Consider the following 21536-nt stretch of genomic DNA (forward strand, 5'->3'; position numbering starts at 1 on the left):
TAGAATGAACTTTTTATTTTATTTTATTTTTTACAATTTCAATGCAATAGTTATGATGTTCAAATTGAAATGAATATTTCAAACCACGTTTTTATTAAAAGCCAAATAATTTCCTTAGGAAAGATGAATCCGCCCGAAAAAGAATTTCAAAAGTATACACTGTCGAAGAATTCACTTTTCAAACGTTATTTGTGATATGATTTTCGAATTTTAAACAATACGACGAATAAACAGTTATTGTTGCTAAGACTAAAATGCACATGGGCGATATATAAGTTTCAAAATAATCAGATCGCGTGGTCAGCCGATTAAATCTTAGATAATAAAATCAGGGTCCCAGATTACTGTGACGTCAGCTTTATCATGTACCATTTTTAGACCTCCGGCCCCAATTGCTCGATACATCTTAAGTCCCTTAAAACAGTATTAAGTTCAGCCGATTTTTTTGTTTGGATTAATTTGTGCCATTTGACCCTTTTAAGCGTTTTGGGAATTCGAAAGGGAATTATCTGTATGCTTATCACAATGAGCTATTTTTCGTTTAGATAATTGTATAAAAGTTTGCTAAAATAATATCTTCAAAGACCAAAATAATGGTAAAAAATCCAAATGTTGCGCTTCTTCAAAAGTTGTACTGAAATCCATATATTTCAGTTCCAATGTGATACGCCTTCACTGTTTACTTATTGTACAATTAGCGCGAAATATCTTAATTAACTAATCAGTAAATTTCACTTTCTTCACTATGGTCATTTTAACACTGGTTCAGCCACACGCCAGAGACTTTCTGAATACATGCAATTGCGTTAATATATCAATGCACAACTTTCGTCAATTTGAATTGAACTTATCAGATGTATTTAACAGGGTATTTATTTTTAATAAATCCATGGCGCGATCATGACTCTAAAAAGCGGCCGTATAAATAACTTTCATGTTTTTTTTAGTTTAGGGTTAAGGTCATCATTGTTCATGTCAAATAGGCACTCAAAAAACACCGGCCCGTTTTAGTAGGGCATGCACATTAGATATAACATTTAAAGTATGAACACATTATGATTTTTAATGCAACATCCTCATAAAATTCTGATGAATATATGTCCAAAGTGCAATAACGGGGTTATAGCAGGTACAACCAAACATAGTTGTGACCTGCAGAATGTCTTTGTCTCACGGGCTAATTCAAATTTCGCGCATTTTCATCTTTATTTAGTAGTGGCGGGTTTGAATCAATGCTGAAACAGACCCAGACTACTACGTTCAGGAATGGGTTGTGAAAATGTGGTGACAAAATTCGCCGTCTGTGATATTGTGCAAACAATGCATTTTGCACTTCTTGTTTTAACAATCAACCCAATAACAACCATTCTTTGCAAAAGTGTATATCGTAACATTGAAGATGACACTTATTATCTGCTTGAATTGGATTCTTACAACCCCGGACAAAGCAATTGGTGTGCATCATAATATTACCTTGTACATACGTTCAAATCCCCTTTACACTGCAATGTTCACAGTAGTACTGTAGGTCTATTTTGGACGTTATACACATATATTTGTCTTCCAGCATCTTGTTGTCGGATACAAGTGTCGGTCGATATCGGTCACAGGTTAGTAAAATTCAGAGTAAAATGGACTATCAGGCGCGTAAATATAGATATACGAGTACTCGGCTGAATCCATATGATATTGACACAAAACAGACAACGTTGCAATACGCATACTTGACTACCTGATGTTTATTTCAAAATACTTAATAAAGCACCTCAGAACGACCAGAATTAACCAGATTGCACCGTGGTTTACAAATGTTCCGAGGGGGGATGCAAGCACATTCATCAATAGAGGGCTAGCTACGCGCCTGACTATGGCTGTAAACCAAACACTAAGATATTCGTATTGGCATGCTTTTGAACGTGTGTTTGGTTTTACCTAAGATCAAGGCCTTCCCCTAGAAGACACGTGCAAGTATTGGTGGATGAGTGCGGGAGGCGGTGTTCACTCTTCCGTGCGTCATTTTTGTTTTCAATGCCAATTGAACAACAACATAAAATGATTGCTTTGTTGCCAAAAATTGGCCTGCCCAAGATGTCTCTCAATCACAAGGGCAAGAATTTTGATAAGTTGTATGTAGCCTCATATTTTTGCTGTTAACTAACAAAAATCAAATAATATTCCTTTGGCCAAAGCAAACCTTAGTAAATAGCGTCTGAAGTAATAAAAATAAAGAAAATTTCCTGAAACCGCAAGTCGCAGACCCTTGAAATAAAGTTTTTGAGCATGGTTGATACATTTAGCAGTTAGTTTCCTGCTTCGAATTTCCCCCTTGTACCACTTAAGTCACTTCAGTGTCCCTTGCGGGAATGTGGTTGGAGTGTAAGTGTGAGCGGCTGTTCTGAATTTGTCCCTTAGTTCCCGAATAATGAACATAGCAATACATATAAGATAGTTTGACAAAATATATTTTAGTTTTCCATTGACAAGCTGTTTAAGTTTATTTTCTGCAAGCATTCAATTTCTTGCTTGTAATACCATCCGCATACAGGACAATCATATTTTGTATTTCAAAGGTACATGTAATGCTATTTACATTCATGCATAAGAAACATGACGAGTCCTAGAATGGAGAACTACATAGTTTATTAATCTTCGTGAATATTCATTTCAAGCTTAATAATTTGATGTCTATCGTTCAAATACAAAATTAAATGTTTTAAGGACTTATAGCTAAAAATTATATATTTTAATTGATGCTTAAGAACTTCGTGATTAAGCTATTCAAATACTATGATATTTTCATCCGGATGGGGAAATCAATTGTCTGCATTCGAAAGGATTATTGGAGTTGTTTTGGTCATGTAATTAGACATTGGATTAGTATTCATTCTCATTCATCAGAGGTTTGATAACGGTATTTCTAACGCATAGCATCATCACTTGGGTAAAGAGATTAGGTTGTTTAAGCTGATTAAGTATGGTTCGTTCTCAAATGGTTTGACACGTTCTCAAAGGTAGATAAACAAACACTGTTATTGATATCTACTGTATAAACATACACTTCGCCATTTTCCCCCAATCCTTAAGATGCTGGTACAGATAAGTTGATACATTTAGCAGTTAGTTTCCTGCTTCGAGTTTCCAGCCTAGCTGTTTTACTCATAAGCATTACAAATTAAAGTGAAGTCAGCCATCATTATGGTGTTATTGCATATTATATATAACAATCGAGAATATTATGTTGTATTTATATTGATTAACTATTATATTAGAAAAAGGTGGTCTAATTGAATGCATTAGAATATTGCTAAAACTAATCGGGTATTGTTTTAATTAAGTGCACAGATCTTTGTTCACAAATCGAATCGTAAAACCAATGTGTTCAAAATCAAGTTTTGCATGCATATTATATTTTATTTTTTACATACATATATAGTTCATTTGTAATGATTTTTCTTGATTTAAGATGTAGAAATGCCCCCTAACAAGTCGTACAGTTGAACAACAAGATTTTCAAAATTACATGCATAGCTTAATTTAAAAGCTGACTTTAGTATCAGAAATAAAATAATCATGCATTTGATTCGATTACATTTTATAACTTAATAAGTTTCTTTTCTTTTTTAATTAAATTAAACATGCAGTTTTATTGGGCAGCAGCCCCTGCACCTTTTATTTCCCAAGCATAATTTATTGTCTAAAAGGAAGCCAACCGTCTGAATTTATCATTTTGTATTGATTTAACTTAATTATTTCAGGAAAAAACCTTTAAACTTCAAACTGAGCTGAAGGTTTAGGGGGTACAAGCGCCACATGAAACAATAAGCCCCATTTTGATCAAGTGATGATAACTGATACAAATGAAAAAGATGATAACTACAACCAGAAGCCAATCACTAGATTGGATAAGCCGAAATAAAAAGTATAACCAAGTTATTAGCATATAATATCATCGTAGGAGCCAGTTAGACAAAAATGACTTAATGACTGTTTAATGGTGAATTGCTAAATAACATGTGAATATTGGATATATATACAAATGTTGTCTACGCCTATACCCTTTTTCAGAAATAGCGATATGGGCAACGGTGTAAATTTATCCTTTACATAATTAAACGAAATAGGTATAGATGCAAATTTTAAGATTGAAACTACTAGATGGAGGTGATGTGACGCACAAAGACCGGGTACTGGTACGTAGGGAACATATAGGGCTACCATCTGATACCAGCCAATAAGGGCCAGCTTTGAGTCAAGGTGACTAGTAATGAGTCTTAATGTCAGGAACCGCGGAATTTGCTATTATACGCGAGTATGTAGACTCTGGGCTGGGAGGATAATAAGTGCGCAATGTGACTTCCGGAAACTGGATACAGGCAGGTAGGTGACATTTAGTTTACCATCCGGACCCGAACCAATAAGGGAGGATCGGGTAGGTCTACTCAAAATGACTTTAAGTGTCAAGGACCACAGAGTTTTCCTTTATAAGCCAGGGTGTGGATTTTTGTTGGGGGTAGATACTACTAGATGGGGTGGTGTGACGCCTTAAGACTGGGTACCGGTACGTATGGGACATCTAGGGCTAATACTTGGTATAAGCGAATAATGGCACCCAAAGGCACCGTGTCCTGGCTTATTCGCTCAAAGTATTGGTTAAACATTTACCAGTTGATACAATCGCATTTGTGCAAATGTGAAGAACTAGAATTGCCTCTTAAACCAGTTAGAAGATGGTTGTTATTAGTATGATAAAATATTGAGGAAACGCCATAATAGTAGTATATTATAACCTCCAGTACGCCTGGTGTGATTTTGACGTCCGTATAGGAAGTAATTATTAAACAGCGACCCCTTATGAGTACGCTCTGCTATATTTGGTTACCCACTTCGTTTTAGAAAATGTAAACATTGTTATGCGGACGATATAATTTTATTTTATTTAAACAGCATTTTATAGCGCCTATAGTGGGTTCAATGAATGTACCAACAACCAGCCATAAAGCATAAGTCTATAAGTATATAAGGACCACAGAGTTTTCCTTTATAAGCCAGGGTGTGGATTTTTGTTGGGGGTAGATACTACTAGATGGGGTGGTGTGACGCCTTAAGACTGGGTACCGGTACGTATGGGACATCTAGGGCTAATACTTGGTATAAGCGAATAATGGCACCCAAAGGCACCGTGTCCTGGCTTATTCGCTCAAAGTATTGGTTAAACATTTACCAGTTGATACAATCGCATTTGTGCAAATGTGAAGAACTAGAATTGCCTCTTAAACCAGTTAGAAGATGGTTGTTATTAGTATGATAAAATATTGAGGAAACGCCATAATAGTAGTATATTATAACCTCCAGTACGCCTGGTGTGATTTTGACGTCCGTATAGGAAGTAATTATTAAACAGCGACCCCTTATGAGTACGCTCTGCTATATTTGGTTACCCACTTCGTTTTAGAAAATGTAAACATTGTTATGCGGACGATATAATTTTATTTTATTTAAACAGCATTTTATAGCGCCTATAGTGGGTTCAATGAATGTACCAACAACCAGCCATAAAGCATAAGTCTAAGACGGAAAATTACACAAACTTTCAAAGAATTGGCTGGCTCCAGTTGTTTTGCGCAGTCACATAAAATGTTCCTTAAAAATGTCGGGCAGCAAAAACAAAACAATGGTGGGGAAGGTGTGTGTTTTCATGAATATCTCATATTGAAATAAGAAATTGTCAGTAATATAATGAAATATAATGAAATAAATAAGACTTATGTGTGATACAGGGCAGTATTATTACGTTACTAAAAATGCAGATTTTGCCTTGATGTATTTTTAGGCAACATGCAGAAACCCTCCCAAATCAGGGAATGTAGTTAGTGAGAAGTATGCCACAAAACATGTTTTGCATATTTCTTTATAAGACTTATTGCTATGTTTCTTAAATGTTGTATGAAAAATGATTTTAGCAAGAGATAAATCAGAAGTGATCGTAAAGCTTTAACGTCACTAAAAGACAGAACACAAGAAGAGACGCCACAAAAACGGTGGAAATATATTGACACCTAAGACTACATATACATCGTAACCAAAATAAGATTGATGTTGTTTTAATCTTATACAGACTAAATGTATTATATCTGTATTTTGCATGTACTTTGAATAGCATTTTTGTAATATTTTGTTCGAAATTATCCTTTTTTATACGCCATAGCGTTTTTTTGTACGCATTTATACTGGACTTACTTGTACTGCTGTAATAAATAACTTGTTGATTAAAGTGTAATTTATCATTTTTAAAAGAATCAAATGACTATGGTGTTTAAGCTATTCAAGATCTTTGCATAAATAAACTTATTTCAGCACTTATGTACGTGATAAATAATAAAGACCTTTTTATCTAATCGAGCTACTATTTTCTTTTTGTCTTATAATTATGTTAATGTGATGAGATATATATTTCTTGTTAAACCAAAATAATTATCATTCTTCGCTATTTCTAGAAATGTTCATTATTATAAAGCTAAGACTGTAATCTTGACACTCGTTATCCTCCTTGCATGTTCAACTTATAGTGTTAATAAGCCGAACGGACTCACTTACACAAACACTGACGCACCCACGCACGTACGCATCTACACGGACCCGCCGGTTTGGTTTACTCATATCTTAGGCCAGATTTTTTTTATTTTTCGTTTAACGGGAGCGCCGTACCTAAATATTGCAAAACCCAAATAAGAAAAAGATTCAAATTCCTAACTTTATTTTTATTTTTTCCGCCGCCCGTTTTTTGATCTCCGATAGAAAATAAAATTTAGTTTTTTTTAACTTATTGCTAATTTCACAACAACAACAAATTATGTTTCATTGTGTTGTGATCATACGTAACTTTTATGTTACGTGACACTTTAAAGTGTTTATACGTAACTACTTTACGCGACATTGTATATCAAAGACATTAGATTTGTTCAGATGTGTTGTTTATCTCAATATATGTAGTCCCACAATGATATTAATCAACATTTTAGACACAAACAATATGCCAGATGCCTTATGTTTTGCCGGTGCAGTTTACATGAATGGTGTGAATCAGTTGACTTGTGGCGTTTAGGAGTAAAATGAATATCCAAAATTTATGTTGAAATAAGTTCCTTAAACGTGCATTATGCACCAGGTTATGTATCAGTCAATTGTAACCACGGCCCCTAGGTCCGGGGGTATAAAGGGGATAACGAGAGAAATGAGCGGTTATTTACCTTCCAGGTGGCCCCGCAGTGCTGAGAGAATGCTGAGAGAATGCGGTGGTTTTGATTTTGCGCCGAAAATAGTGGGGAATGGGCCTTACCTCAGGGTGCAGGGGAATTGGCGTGAATTTGACCAGTAGACTGTCGTCTGTCTCTACGCAGGACAGGGTTTTACCAAGGATTAGCTGGACTGAAAGTCAAAGTCTCCGCTATTCTCAAGACCTGGGTTGGGGGAGGGGCTGGTTACATTTCAATGGTGCATGATTGAGGCTACTGGTGAAAACGACTTCTTGTTTTGACATTATTATACAGATCTATTATACAACAGGCAGTATGGAGTACGAAACAAGAGTGCACAACTTCAAAACATACATTCTTTAAATGTTTCAGAAAAAAATAAAAAAAAATACGAAAAATCCATCTTTTTTTTTATTTTTTCTCGACGCTCATTTTTCGACATCTTTTTCTTAATTTTATTCCCTCCTCATGGCGCTTAACTTTGAAAACATTGCAGTAAAACGAAAAAAAAAACAACTCTGGCCTTATTGCATATAGCACATTTAAATACAAATATTTCAGCACATATTTCATAAAGTACGTATATTACACTTTGTGCACAGTCTTTCTGCTCAATCGATGCCCCTGTATATAGCTTTTTTAATCATAAGTTTATGTTTAAAACACCTGAATCGTGGTAATGCTATTCTATACTTCATAATATTAATATAGTTAAGATTGGGTTCATATATATAACTTTTCCTCATAACTGCATACGATTTTAACTTTCTGCTATTATTAGCATCTTCAAACCAACATAATACGCATTGATCATGAGCAAGTTGGATTAACATCTCCAATTCAACTTTCGTAACATTTGCATTATGCTACATATATGTATGTCAAACTCATCTAATAAGCGTTTTACTTGTATGGACAGGTATAAATCTGAAGGTATTTTGATAAGGCGTATTGATGATCACATAAAAATATTGCGCTGAATGTTTCTCCAAATAAAAGAATTAATACAAATGTCAAATGGTGAGCAATCTCGAAAGTACTCGGTACAACCTAAGATATTCGTACTAAATTAGTATCAAGATTGCTTGTTTATTGTTTTCATCTGGATGGGATTATATTTTTATTACGTGAATATTTTGCATGTATGAGAAACGAAATATCACCCACATGACACTTTCAATAACAGATGTAGAGCCACAGTAAGAAAATACTAAAAATGCTTGTAAATAGTGTCCAAAGTATTTGGTCAAATCCGACCTTTGGGAAACATCTTTGCGACCTTTGGGAGACATTGAAAATTTTCACCAGAAGATCATATCTTCTTTCGACCAATAGTCATTGTGCGTTATGTGTATGCTTATTCAAGATTACTTTACGTCGTAAGTTAATTATTGATTTGCAAAACATTTATTATCTGCACAGTTTCAAAGGTCAAGTAATAATTTCAAAAGTTTTTTTTTTATATAATTACGACTTAATGATTATCCGTAATTCTTAATATAACAAAACATAGCTCCCAATTTAGTAGTACTTGTAATTTGCAGTCGATCGTGAAATATAAATGGACTTCGTAGAAAACTTGGCGATACTAAATTTGTGAACATTATATGTGAATATGATATAATTTTAACAGAGACATGCCTATCAGAAAAACATACTATAACTTTAGACATAGGAAATTTTCATTATGAGCCTTTCTTTGGTACTGAATATAAAAATACAAGAAAATATCGTTATAATGGGAGGTATCTCCAATTATTTTAAGGATAGTTTTAGAGAAAATATTACAATTATTGAAATGCATAAAAATGTTGTTTTGTAGACTAAAATATGCTTAGGTGTCCTTTCAGGCATTCGAAGATTTATATATATGCAGTCTATATTTACCACCAAGTAATTCCACTATTTTAAAACAATTTTAAATATATTTATTCGATCTTATTGAACAGGGAATCGAAATATATAGCACTGCTGGCATACTTGCATTTAATGGCTATTTTAACGGCCGCATGGCGGATGAATTTGACGTCTTAAATTTTGTTAATTATATAAACAACGAGCAATTTGAACAAATGTTGACGAATATTATTTTTACACCAATCGTGTATAACATGGAATAAACAAAATATTACATGCAATAAAATGAATACAGTTTCGTGAAGTCAAACGGCATTAATCTTAAAAATATATACGAATACTTATGCCTATGGTTTCTTACTAAATGAAGCCAATGTATAATTACAGGCAATCGCACATTAAGATCAACATAGTATAGAGATACTTGTTTTATTTAACATAATTTCGTATCATGATAGTAAGCACATAATTATATTACATTCAGTAGTCAGTACATCATTTCAAAGTTTTGTAGAAACCATTGGTTACCTGTAAGAAATCTAGGATGAAACTAAATTACTTAATATATGTTTTATCGAGAATGGTACCAAACATACTTTTGTGTTAAAGAGATGAGCAGCATTGAACGTTAACGCCTGATCGGATTTCATCAATCACTAGTTGATTGATAGTCAACTATTATTATTATTATTATTATTATTATTATTATTATTATTATTATTATTATACCTGATTTATATAGCACTCTTGTCATATGGCAATATACGTTCAAATGTGTTTTACAATACATATACACAAAATATCAAAACAAACAATTAGGCTACAAATTAAGTTAGCTAAGTCTAGCTAATGCAGAACTAGCTTTAAGACCGACCGCCTGGTAGTGCTTCTTGATTTGTATATAAGTTGGCTGAAATTTTATCATCAAAGGAATCAAAATAATGGTAAACAACACAAAATGTTGCGTTTCTTAAAACATTGTTTTGAAATCCGTATGTTTCAGTTCCAACGTGACACGCCTTCACTGTTTAATATATGAGTCTTACTTATTTTACAATGATTGCGAAAACTGTTAATTTACTTATCAGTAAACTTTACTTTCTTTACAATGGCCCATTCAACACTGGTTCAGCAAAACGTCGAGGACTATAAGTTTTGGTATTTCAAGCTCCTTGAATATATCCTAAATATTGCACCAATTAAAGATAGTTTGACAAAATATACTTTAGTTTTCCATTGCAAAAAGACTGCAAACAGTTGCACACTTGGTGTTTTATTATTCGTTTTTCATTATCTCAATCAATATACATTTTTAAAGATTGATTTTTTGAAGTTTTACTATGATTTTAGGCTATTATTTCTGCTCAATATACAACATCCGTTCCTGAATGACAATACGTTTTGTATGAGGAACATTTTAATTAACTTATATTTAATTTTAAGCATCATCTGATACGAGTAGTATATATAAAACTGGTTCTGCCATAGTTAGCTACACTTGTGCATTTCTAAAAAATAGATATGACGTCACACTGATACTTGATTTGGTTGCATATGCAGTCCATTGTGACCGCAAAATCAGAATTATCAATACTATCGGTCAATAACGCAGCTTTCCCGGCTACTTCTAGCATCACATAACAAACAAACAAAACGCAAGTCAATTAGTCCAATAAAACATTTTCATTTAAACAAATCAATCATTTATAAGAAATATGAATGCCCGCGTGTATCACACGCTCGCACACGCGCACATGCACACTCACAGATTACACCATTTTGTATCGATCCATCGATACCATCATGTTATCACATAAAATGTTTATAAACTATTTACAGTAAATTAAGGAACACATACAATGTATTTAAGACAGTATATCGATCAATTAAAACAACTATAATATCGTAAATACAATTAAAGGTTATCTGTTAATATGTATCTAACAGAATTTACACCAAAAATCAAATTTTTTATTTGCATCTGATGTTGTAAAGCAATTCATTACATGTTTTTAGATTTATGTTTATCTATTCGTAAAAGTTCTAAACGTTTATTCTACAAGCATGTGTTTCTTCTATTGTTTTGTATGCCTAAAATGAGCGATATCTTCTTCGTTTAGAGACGATGTCCTATGCTGCAGTATAAGATATAGTAATGATTTCTCAAAAATAGCTAGTGTGCTAGCTGTTTTATGCTACCAATGGTTTATATATTGAATCCGTTTTATTTTTTCAAACAATTCTTATTCGCGTTTTAAAGCTGTTATTTCACAGATTGAACGTTGTGACAACTGTTTTAGAACGAGCCAAATTATGTGAAAATGCATGTAAACAAGGCATATAAGAATTCAGATAGAAATTGGTCCCAGATATTTTTTTTATTTAAGTTCGAAATATGATGTTTTATGCATTTGTTGTAAACAGTTAGTAACACTTTTAGCTTTAAATATAAATTTAAGAACGGAACTATGAAAATCTGCGGTCTTTTATCAGCAGTCTTTTATCGCTGGTTTGCAGATATTTAGTACTACGAAATATTCTGCTCATTTCTGTACAAAAAATAAAAAAGGTTGTAAAAAACGTTAAATATGTGCTGCTAAGCAATATACTTGTTTGGACCTGTTAGTTAAAGTCTAGTTATTTTCTTCACACTTGATAGCTTTTATTTCCGATACGCACCACTCTGATATGCAGTGCAAGAATAGTTTCTACGTACATTTATTTTTTGTGCATTTACGTTAATTATTATGCTAAGGTAAGACACAATCCATATACAAGACAATCAGATTTTGTATTTCAAAGGGAATGCCTATGATGTATATATATTTATATATATAAAACATGAGGTGTCCCAGAATGGACCCTTGGTCAACTAAAGAGTTTATAAATTTTCCTGAATGTGAAATATCAATTTGATGAATGTCGTTCAAAAACAAAATCAATGTTTAAAGGGATTATAGCAAAAATTCTATAATTTTAATTGATGTTTAAGAGTTTCGTGATTAAGACTTTCAAGAGTTTATTGGCGAATCGGCATGTTTGCCTTTGACCATTTACAAACTATCTAATTATGGCCAAGACACAAAAGTATATTGATTTATAAAGCAATTATGTGATAACATTACATATATATTCAGTGATCAACAAAATCATTTTCTTGGCGTATGATATTTTTCCTGCGATAATTTGAATGGATTATCGGATTTGTTTTGGTCATGTAATTAGAAATTTGGGTTGCATTTATTCTCATCCATCAAAGGTTTAACAATTAAAATCTAACGCATAAAACCATCACTCTGTTCTAATAGATAAGGTTGTTTTAAGCTTATTAAGAATGTTCCGTTCTCATGGGGATACACATGTTCTGCAAAGTAGATAAATAAATATATGCTATTGATATATGCAGTGTAAACAGTAACTTCGCCATATCTCCTCAATCCTTAGATGCTGGTACAAATAGGTTTACATATAACATGTCGTTTCCTGCTTCAAGTTTCCTGCCTATTTATAACTGACCAACATTTAGAATTTAAGAGAAGTCATCTATCATTAGTTGATAGTGAATTTCAGATAATGATATAGAATTGTTTTAATGTTTTATTTGTATTGATTAACATTTATATTGATGCAATGATTACATTTTAGAATAACATCAAAATGACGAATCTACTATGAGTTCATATATTAAAGTAAGGTACCTGTTTTCCATAACAACAAGAAGTTTTCTTCATGTCTAGATAAAATGCTTTGGGTTACTACTAGATAAAAATTTCAGACGAAACACTTTAAATAAAACATAACCCGAAGAAACGTCTTGTAATCAATTATTCCGACATAAAAGTGGAAATCTGTTAAGCAAATATAATCTATTGTTCAAATGGACGGCAAAAATCATAAAATACGTCGAAATGTGTTATCATGTACTGATAAACCAAAATCAGTTCAGGATTAAACCTCCTCACCAAAAACAAACATTTTAATCTGATGTTGTATGGTTTACAAGCGGCATATCTAACTAGTTTTTCCCCAAATCCTCAAGATCAAATATTGTATCCAAAAATAATATTTTAACATGTAAATGTTCATTCGAAGACAATAAACGTAGTTACTCATACTTAATACGTAATACATGTACATCTGCAATAACTTGAGTCGACTATACTTAAAAAACAGTTATAATTAATATCTTCTTTCCATCAACTTGAGTGCTTAGTTGCTAAATTCAAATTCATTCTTCGATATCAGTAATGACTATGTGTATCGCATGACAGTGAGCATCTACAGAAACTTTTAAAAATGCAGTCAACTTATAAATCACTGTAACTGAGGTTCACTCAATGTGTGAGCGACATGAACCTTATATAGGCCCTATTTTAACCAACGAAGGATAACGGATAAAAATGAAAACAATAAATAACGCAGCTTAAAACAAATAACTATGCGGGTTACGTCGAAATATAACATATATCCAAGGTATTAATAAATAATATTACCGTAACAGCAAATTAGGAAATATTTCATGAAGGCTGATGAATGGTGAATTACTTAACCTTCGTTATTAATATAATATAATAGTATATGTTATGAATAATATGGTTCATAATACTAGAACGATGTGGTTTGACTTTTTAAGACCGGATACTGGTACGAAGGGGACAACTTGAACTACCATCTTATATCAGCAAACAAGGGCGAGCTTAGAGAACCACGTATTTTTCTATTATAAGCCAGTTTGTTGACTCTGGATGGGTTTCATAATATTATAAAGACGCGATGTGGCACCCGAAGATCGGACAAAGGCACGTAGCGGAAATCTAGTGCTCAAACCTGATCCCAACCAATGAAGGCGCTTTGGGTAGATTTACTATTTGAATAAAAATACATAAATGGTCTTGTACCGCAGATGATTCTATACCAGTGTGGGGAATTTTGTTGGGAGCTTAAACTACTAGATAGAGGTGATGTTGACGCCCGTAAAACGTTAGCTGGTGTTTACCAGTCAGAGATTTTAGGGTTTGTGCATATGCTAACATGTATAAAAGTCTCTAACACTTAATATTGATGGCCACTATTATGATGAAATATAAAGAAAAGTACGTTATATTATATTATAACTTAAGTACACCGCGTAATTTTGACGTTTTATGAATACGCTCTGCTAATCTTGGTTCCCGTCTTTATTTTAGAAAACGTAAACATTGTATTGTAGACCACATTTTGTCAATTTGATAATCATTTCAGTGCGCAAACTTTGTCATTTTTAAAGTGCTTAAGGACTAGTTTAAAAATGTTTATCATTATTAACCCATCCTGTGGTTCATGCGTTAATCGCACTGGTGTCACAGTAGGGGCCATTTTCTGTGTACTCGTGTATCGTGTTCAGAGCCATTTAGAGTAGACGCTTTGCTATTAGAAATTGGCATTGTCTTACTAACACATTTAAACAATGTGCTTAGCCAAGTATTTATTAATTAAACCGATTGGAAATAAGAATTTTTTTAAATAGTTATATGACATGTATTTAAATCCATTTTAATTGAATAGTCACCATTGTTCTTTCCTTATTGTGACGCATTCCGGTTAAATTGCATAAACGGACTATCTACATAACTCTTTTCCTTATTTAAAGGCATTATGATACAATCACCATTTGAAAGCAACATAAACTAAAAGACAAGATATATTGGTGCATTTCTATAGCTTCACAGCTCGCCACCTAGATCGGAGATCAAATAAGCTAACCAAGCGCCTTGGCAATAGTGCATAGTCAAGAGAAGTCATAATTAAGATTTATATCACGGAATATCAATAGTCTTTCAATAACAAAAGTTATATAACAGCCTTTTAGACATTATTTATAAGTTTGATATGATATTTTCAACAGACACATTGACTTTTAAACATACTTATATTTTTTATTTAAGCATTTAAATTGAAATAAGCGGTGGCATACCAATGTCTTTGTTATACTTCGTTTTTACCCTAAAAACAACAACACAAATGTGCAATACCAGACGAGTTGTTTATTAGATGATGACTTGAAGCCATGTTAAGTTAGTATAAAACGAGCACATGTATTTATGTAGAGCACAACACAATGAAATTCACTGGCAAAGTCCTATGCAGTGCAACCGACCGGCCAGGCAAAACCAGAGACGGTTAACTCTGGAAACCTGTGTTCGTTTGCCAAGTGTCGATCCACAACGTATGAATGTCGAACCTCATTCATTTGTCTGGTTTCAAATATGGATATAAAACAGTGAAACAAAATTACTAAAACTATTGAAGTGAAAATTTAGGTTACGAAGTGAACTGAGTGAAGTCGACTGGTAGAATGACTCTTCACGCTAATATACCAATATAGCACGAAATCCTCGTGCAAGACTGACCACTACTGTATTCAAATACTATCATTTCGCCAAGACAAATATTTCACGCTATACTAACGAAACGCGTGAAATGAATATTATCATCACAAATCATTTAGCAAATATTTTGAAATTGCTGAGAAAAACCGATGAAGTTACTGTAAACTATTACGATATGATCAATTTGATTGTTTTCGGGTTTGAAAAGGATTACCAACTTAATAAATGTTTGGTTACAGCGGATCTTTATGGCAGTAGCTCTAAATCATAGATTACCTAACATTCCACCACGTGATTCAAAAGATTATGTGCTAGTTACACAAGGTAAAACTTCATCGAGTTATGTAAATCCATGTTTGATATTTTTGTTATATGTCGACTGCACACCGATCAGGTATGGGCGAATATACATTTTTTTTAAAGAATCAATCAGGCGTATTGGATTATTAAATACTTCAGCTTCAAAATATATTTTCTGTTTCAGACTTTCAAATACAAGATCTAAACGAATTTTCGAATCAATCATGAATCGTTTTCGCTTGTAATAAGCAGGTAGGAAAAAATAATGCCAAAAATAATAGTAAGTGTAATAATATCAATAATGATAATAAAATTAAATGGAATCCATCCAGAATTGAGGAACTTAAAAGTAATTCGTCATTCAAATATAACCAATTGTCTTGATTTGTAGAACAATTAGATTTTAATTAAACATTGATGGTTCAACGATTTCATTCATACAGATAATTCAATATTCGTCTTTGTGTCGGTCTGCCATAAAAAAGAAACAACTTCTAGAAAATCGCTTCCCAAAAAGCCGTGCGAGCCAGAGCAAATCAAACCCTAACGATATTTAGAAATAAAATAAAAACGAATATAAAAAAGTCAACCAAAATCTGAGAATCAAAATGCGTCGGAGTTATATGATCATTACAAAACACTATATAGTACTTCTGATTATACTTACAACTCAAAATTAAGATAAACATTTGCGATGAGAATCTTGATAAAATGGTAATATTGGCAGATTAATGAAGCTGTAATGCTGTAATCTATAAAACCATATTCACAGATATATCACCGTTTCTATTGAAACTATTAAATCGTATCTTTACCACAGGAGAATATCCCAGATCCTTTTAGGGGGATTATTAGTACCTGCATTTAAAGGGGGCAATGAAGACGAGCCAAAGAACTATAGAGACATAACTCTCATTGGTATTTTTCGAACTTTAATTCTCAAATATTTCTTAAAAGACTGATGTGGAGCAGTTTGAATAAAATATTTAAAATCAATTTCAAAAAGGCAAGTCTACGATTTATTGATATTTTACATTCAATTATGATTGTGATCGAAATAATAAGACAAAGAATAATTGACATATATGGAATGCAGATATTAATGAATCGAACAGTCTAGAAACATATCGCTGGTGTAAAAATGAACTCAAGCATGAAAATATCTAGACAGTATGCACATAAATAAATATAGAACGGTCGTTACAACATTTCCTCACATGACCTTTTAATCGAAACAGGAAGGCATCATCTCTTTCCAAGAAAATATAGAATATGTAGCTTTTGTAATATGAATGCAATCGAGATGAATATCATTTTGTATGTCAAAAACATCATAATCTACGAAATCATTTCTGTAAACCATATTTTTGCTTTTGGACAACAAAACAAAATGTATTACCCTTTTCCTCAGACAGCGGAAAAAACTATGCCAAGTTAGCATCTTTGTAACGATCGAGAACATTATCAAGTTAAGAATTTGATACTATGATGTATAGTATATTTCTCTATTGATAGAAAAAATCAGAACAGAAAGTTTATTTGTGACTTAAACATAAAAAGCTCATCGTCATTTTATATGAATACAAAACAGAAATATAGAAAGCACCTATAAACAATCAAACTAAATATAGTTTCATGTATAACACGTTTTAACTGATTTTTTTATCATTGACAGAATTTTTAGAAATTACTCAGAAATCGAAAGAATAAAAGAGTAAAAGAATATATCAACCAAGTTACACACAATTCAGTGTGCATGATGGTTGAAATGATATCACGATGATTTGTTTCATATGTTTTTGCATTTTGTCTTTGAACGTTTTATCATTGAACAGAACAGAACATTTATTGTTAACTTTAACATTTACAGTTTATCGTTGTTACAATAACATAACACATGGCATGGCAATAGTTGATAAATGCGAGAGTGTATTAGATATATATACATATATAAACTATCAATGTTTCAACATGTTAAAAGTTAAGCATTATCATTCAAAGCAGTATATCGTAGCTTAAAAGTATGTTTGCAATACAAAGCTAGTTTTCGTATAGACATGCAGCATTTTCCGAGTTTAGTAATTGAATGAATTTAAACATGCTTGGTCTTGCATAGTAAAATTTAGTTATGTATTTTTTCCTATTGTCATTACATTTCGGACAAATCAAAACAAAGTGATATTCATCTTCGATATCATTATGAACACATAAAACACATTTACGTTGATTTCTTTCAATATTAACATTTCTGCCTCTTTCAGCATTTAACACTATTGAACTTAATGAGTTTATATCATTTTTCCAATGTCCAATAAATGAGTCGATTAATCTTCTTCTAAAAAAGGAATAAAATAATCAATATTAATCGACTCCGGATATAACCATACTTCATTGAATCCTGCATTTTGTAATACAGTGCGTACATTAGAACACCAATTGTTTGAATTTGCGTTATTTTCCGCATCGTATCGAAGGCTTTACAATAAATTGTATAAAATGCAATTGTCTGTTTTAAATTGATACAGTTTAAGAACATATTTTACAATTCGTACAGGTCTAGTAACATACAGAGGGTGCCGTTCTAGTTCACCATATATTGCTACTGGTGCTTATTTTTACACTATTTAATGCTGAATAAATGTTATGTAAAAAAAGGAACACAGGACAATTGAAAGGTATTCACACGAGTTTCGGGCCGGGGATCATTTGTCACTAAAAGAAGGTTTGAAATAGGTCTTGAGACATTACAATGATATTATAACACATACTTGTTTTGTAGCGTTCATTAAATGAATGCCTCATTGTAATGTTTTATGATTAAATTAAATGTATAATACCTACATTAACGGAAACCATATCAATTTTCAGAATCAAAAACAAAAACGTGTGCAGAAATGACATTAACATCGTTTAAGGGTTTTATTTTAAATTATGTCTATATTTATAAAAATACCATATGCCCTAAGAATGTAAAATATAACATCAAATTCACTTTAGCAATTGAAAAAAAAATCATACTAATAACTTGCTTATAATTCCTCTCCAAACGTATACGCTAATGCATTTGTAGTATGTGGTTGTGTATTTGTTTATCAGATAAGACCATTAATCCCCGTGGGTGTTTACAGAGGCCACGCGTCCAGTACATTTTTCGATACAGGGTGCTTATCTCTGTAGCGGATTCGGATCGTTGATTGGTCGGTCTTGTTAGTTCGACTCCGCCTACCGTCTTGTGATGGGTATTTTAAGTCAGCTTGGTTTAGGCGTTTATTACTCAAATCCCTCGCATTGTTTATATGTAAAGACGTTATAATGACACAAATTAATGGCTAGGTTCGTTAAAATCAAATAATGGAAGGTTTGCAGTTTTTTCAAGTCTGAGAGTGTTTTGATGTTTTCGTTAATAAAAAATGACTCTTATTGTTTTCTGACCGGAAACGTTTAGAAGTATAATTCAAATTATTAATTGAAAAACGCACTGCAATGCATATGATTAAAACGAACAACATACAATCAGTCTTATTTTCCATTTTTACATGTTTATCTGTTGCTGTTTTATCACAAACGGTGTATCTCCAACCTATATGTATCAGGTGCCTTTATATACGGAAATATTGCTTCTGTTTTCTTATTTCATTTTATTTATTTCTGTAATATTCAAGATTCATGTGTTAAATGATATATATCAAACATTCTAACTTTCATAGCAACCATCCTGCACACTAATTTGTGTGTAACGTGGTTGATGTTTTTCATTTTCTTTCCATTTTTGAGAAATTTCTAAAAAATCAGTTGTTGATACAAAAATCATTCAAAACGATGTCTAATGTAAATATATAAGTTTTGATTGCTTGTGTTTGTGGCGGGGGTGTGCGCGCGTTTGTGCGTGAGTGCGTGTGTGTGCGAGCGCGGGTGCGTGCTTGTTCTTGTGTGCGTGCGTACGTGCATGCGTGCGTGTTTTTTTATATTTTTGTTTTATATTTGTGTAATGTGACGATGACCCGTTATGCTTAAGTCACAAAAATATGTTCTGTTCATAACTGTTCCAACAGCCAAAACATCTAGCTCTAAGACAGTAAATCACACAAACTTTCAAAACGTTTGATTGTCTCGTATTTTGTTTTTTTTTTCAAAATTTTACATCGGCACCAAAGTACTATTGATGTAAATTGAATCTTATAGTCTGTATTCATTAAATCTTTATTTTGCATGTACTTTAAAGGTACTTTTGTTATAATCTGTTCTGCATAATCTTGTTCTTCTTTCGCCATGGCTGTTTTCAAACTCTATTGTATTAATATTTGTATATAATTTAAATTATATTGATTTGCATATTAAATTTACGTGATATTTGTTTTCAGAAAAACATTCACATCAAAGAAATCATAAATTGAAGAAAAATAGAGACAAACTGCGGAAAACTGGAATTACTGTTAGCTGTCACACTAGGCATTATATAAAATTGTAAGAATTCATCATTAAATATGTGATACGTGCATTTGGTTTAAACACTCAGTATTTATTTCAAAATAACATTATAATGATCTACACATTTGTAGCATATACAATATAAAATGTTTGTCGGAGATAGTGATACATGGAAGCATTTGATCTGATCATTTTAGAGTATGTTTTCGAGAAATGATGATGAATGGTTCGAGCTTAACAAATACCAGGTTTAGTGTTGGAAACAAAACTAGAAGTTGAATTTCTGAAAGTGAAAAGTATTAAAGTTCACTGTAATTCTTTTAAAATATCAGTGTTTGCAGGATCAATACGTTTTGATGATTGACAATGCAGTTTTCTGATATCCATCGATTATGAATGAACAGTTCCAATGTTCACAGACTTTTCATTAGCACAATACTTGACTTGCTCGTACTGCTGGTCTTGTTTATTTAATGTGTCGATTGAAATCGTATTTCAGATATTCAAGATATGTGCACAACAACCATATCTCAGTATTAAAATACGTAATAAGATTTACAACTATTTTTCACTTAATCCATCTTCTTTTAAATTTATTGTTAGTGTTGTCTTAAAACAACTTCATTTTAATGTGATTTAAATTTCTAGTTTAACCAAAAAATATATTGGTTTAGTCTTCGATATTTCTATAATTACTCATTTTTGAAAACTAAGTTTATAATCATGATTCTTGTAAGATCATCAGCAGTATCATTAAAGACCATGTTATTTTATTTAAATGTCCATCACAGACCACCGCTAAGAAAAACTTTTGGAAAATTGGAGATCAGGTGTAAATGCGAAGAACTGGATATGTTAGAATTGAATGGGTATAGTGTTCATACAAAAATGCTAGAATTTTAATTTAAGCAATTAAAATTCGCGCATAAAATATGTTTACGATTCTAAGAACGCTCGCGAAAAAGTATGTTACTATGCGTTCTGGATAAGCATTTTTTTAAAAATAATAAACTCTTAATTTCGGGAAAATATCGGAATCAGAACATAAGAATTATATATCTTCTATAGCGAAAAAGCCCCGAAAAGCGAAAAAGGTTTGAATAGTGTTGAATACATGTATAAGAACAAATTTGACAAAAATATCTTGGTAAACATGAAGATCTCAGATATCTATTATATGGACACACTAGTAGAACATGATATTCTGTTTCGACAGTACATCTATATTTTACGTTGTACACAGTCTTTCTGCTCTATCGATGCCTCTCGTACTACCTTAATCAAGTTTATGTTAAGAACACCTGAATCGTGAAAATGCTATTCTATGTTT

This window comes from Mya arenaria, chromosome 9 (assembly GCF_026914265.1).
Source record: "Mya arenaria isolate MELC-2E11 chromosome 9, ASM2691426v1".
NCBI lineage: Eukaryota > Metazoa > Mollusca > Bivalvia > Myida > Myidae > Mya > Mya arenaria.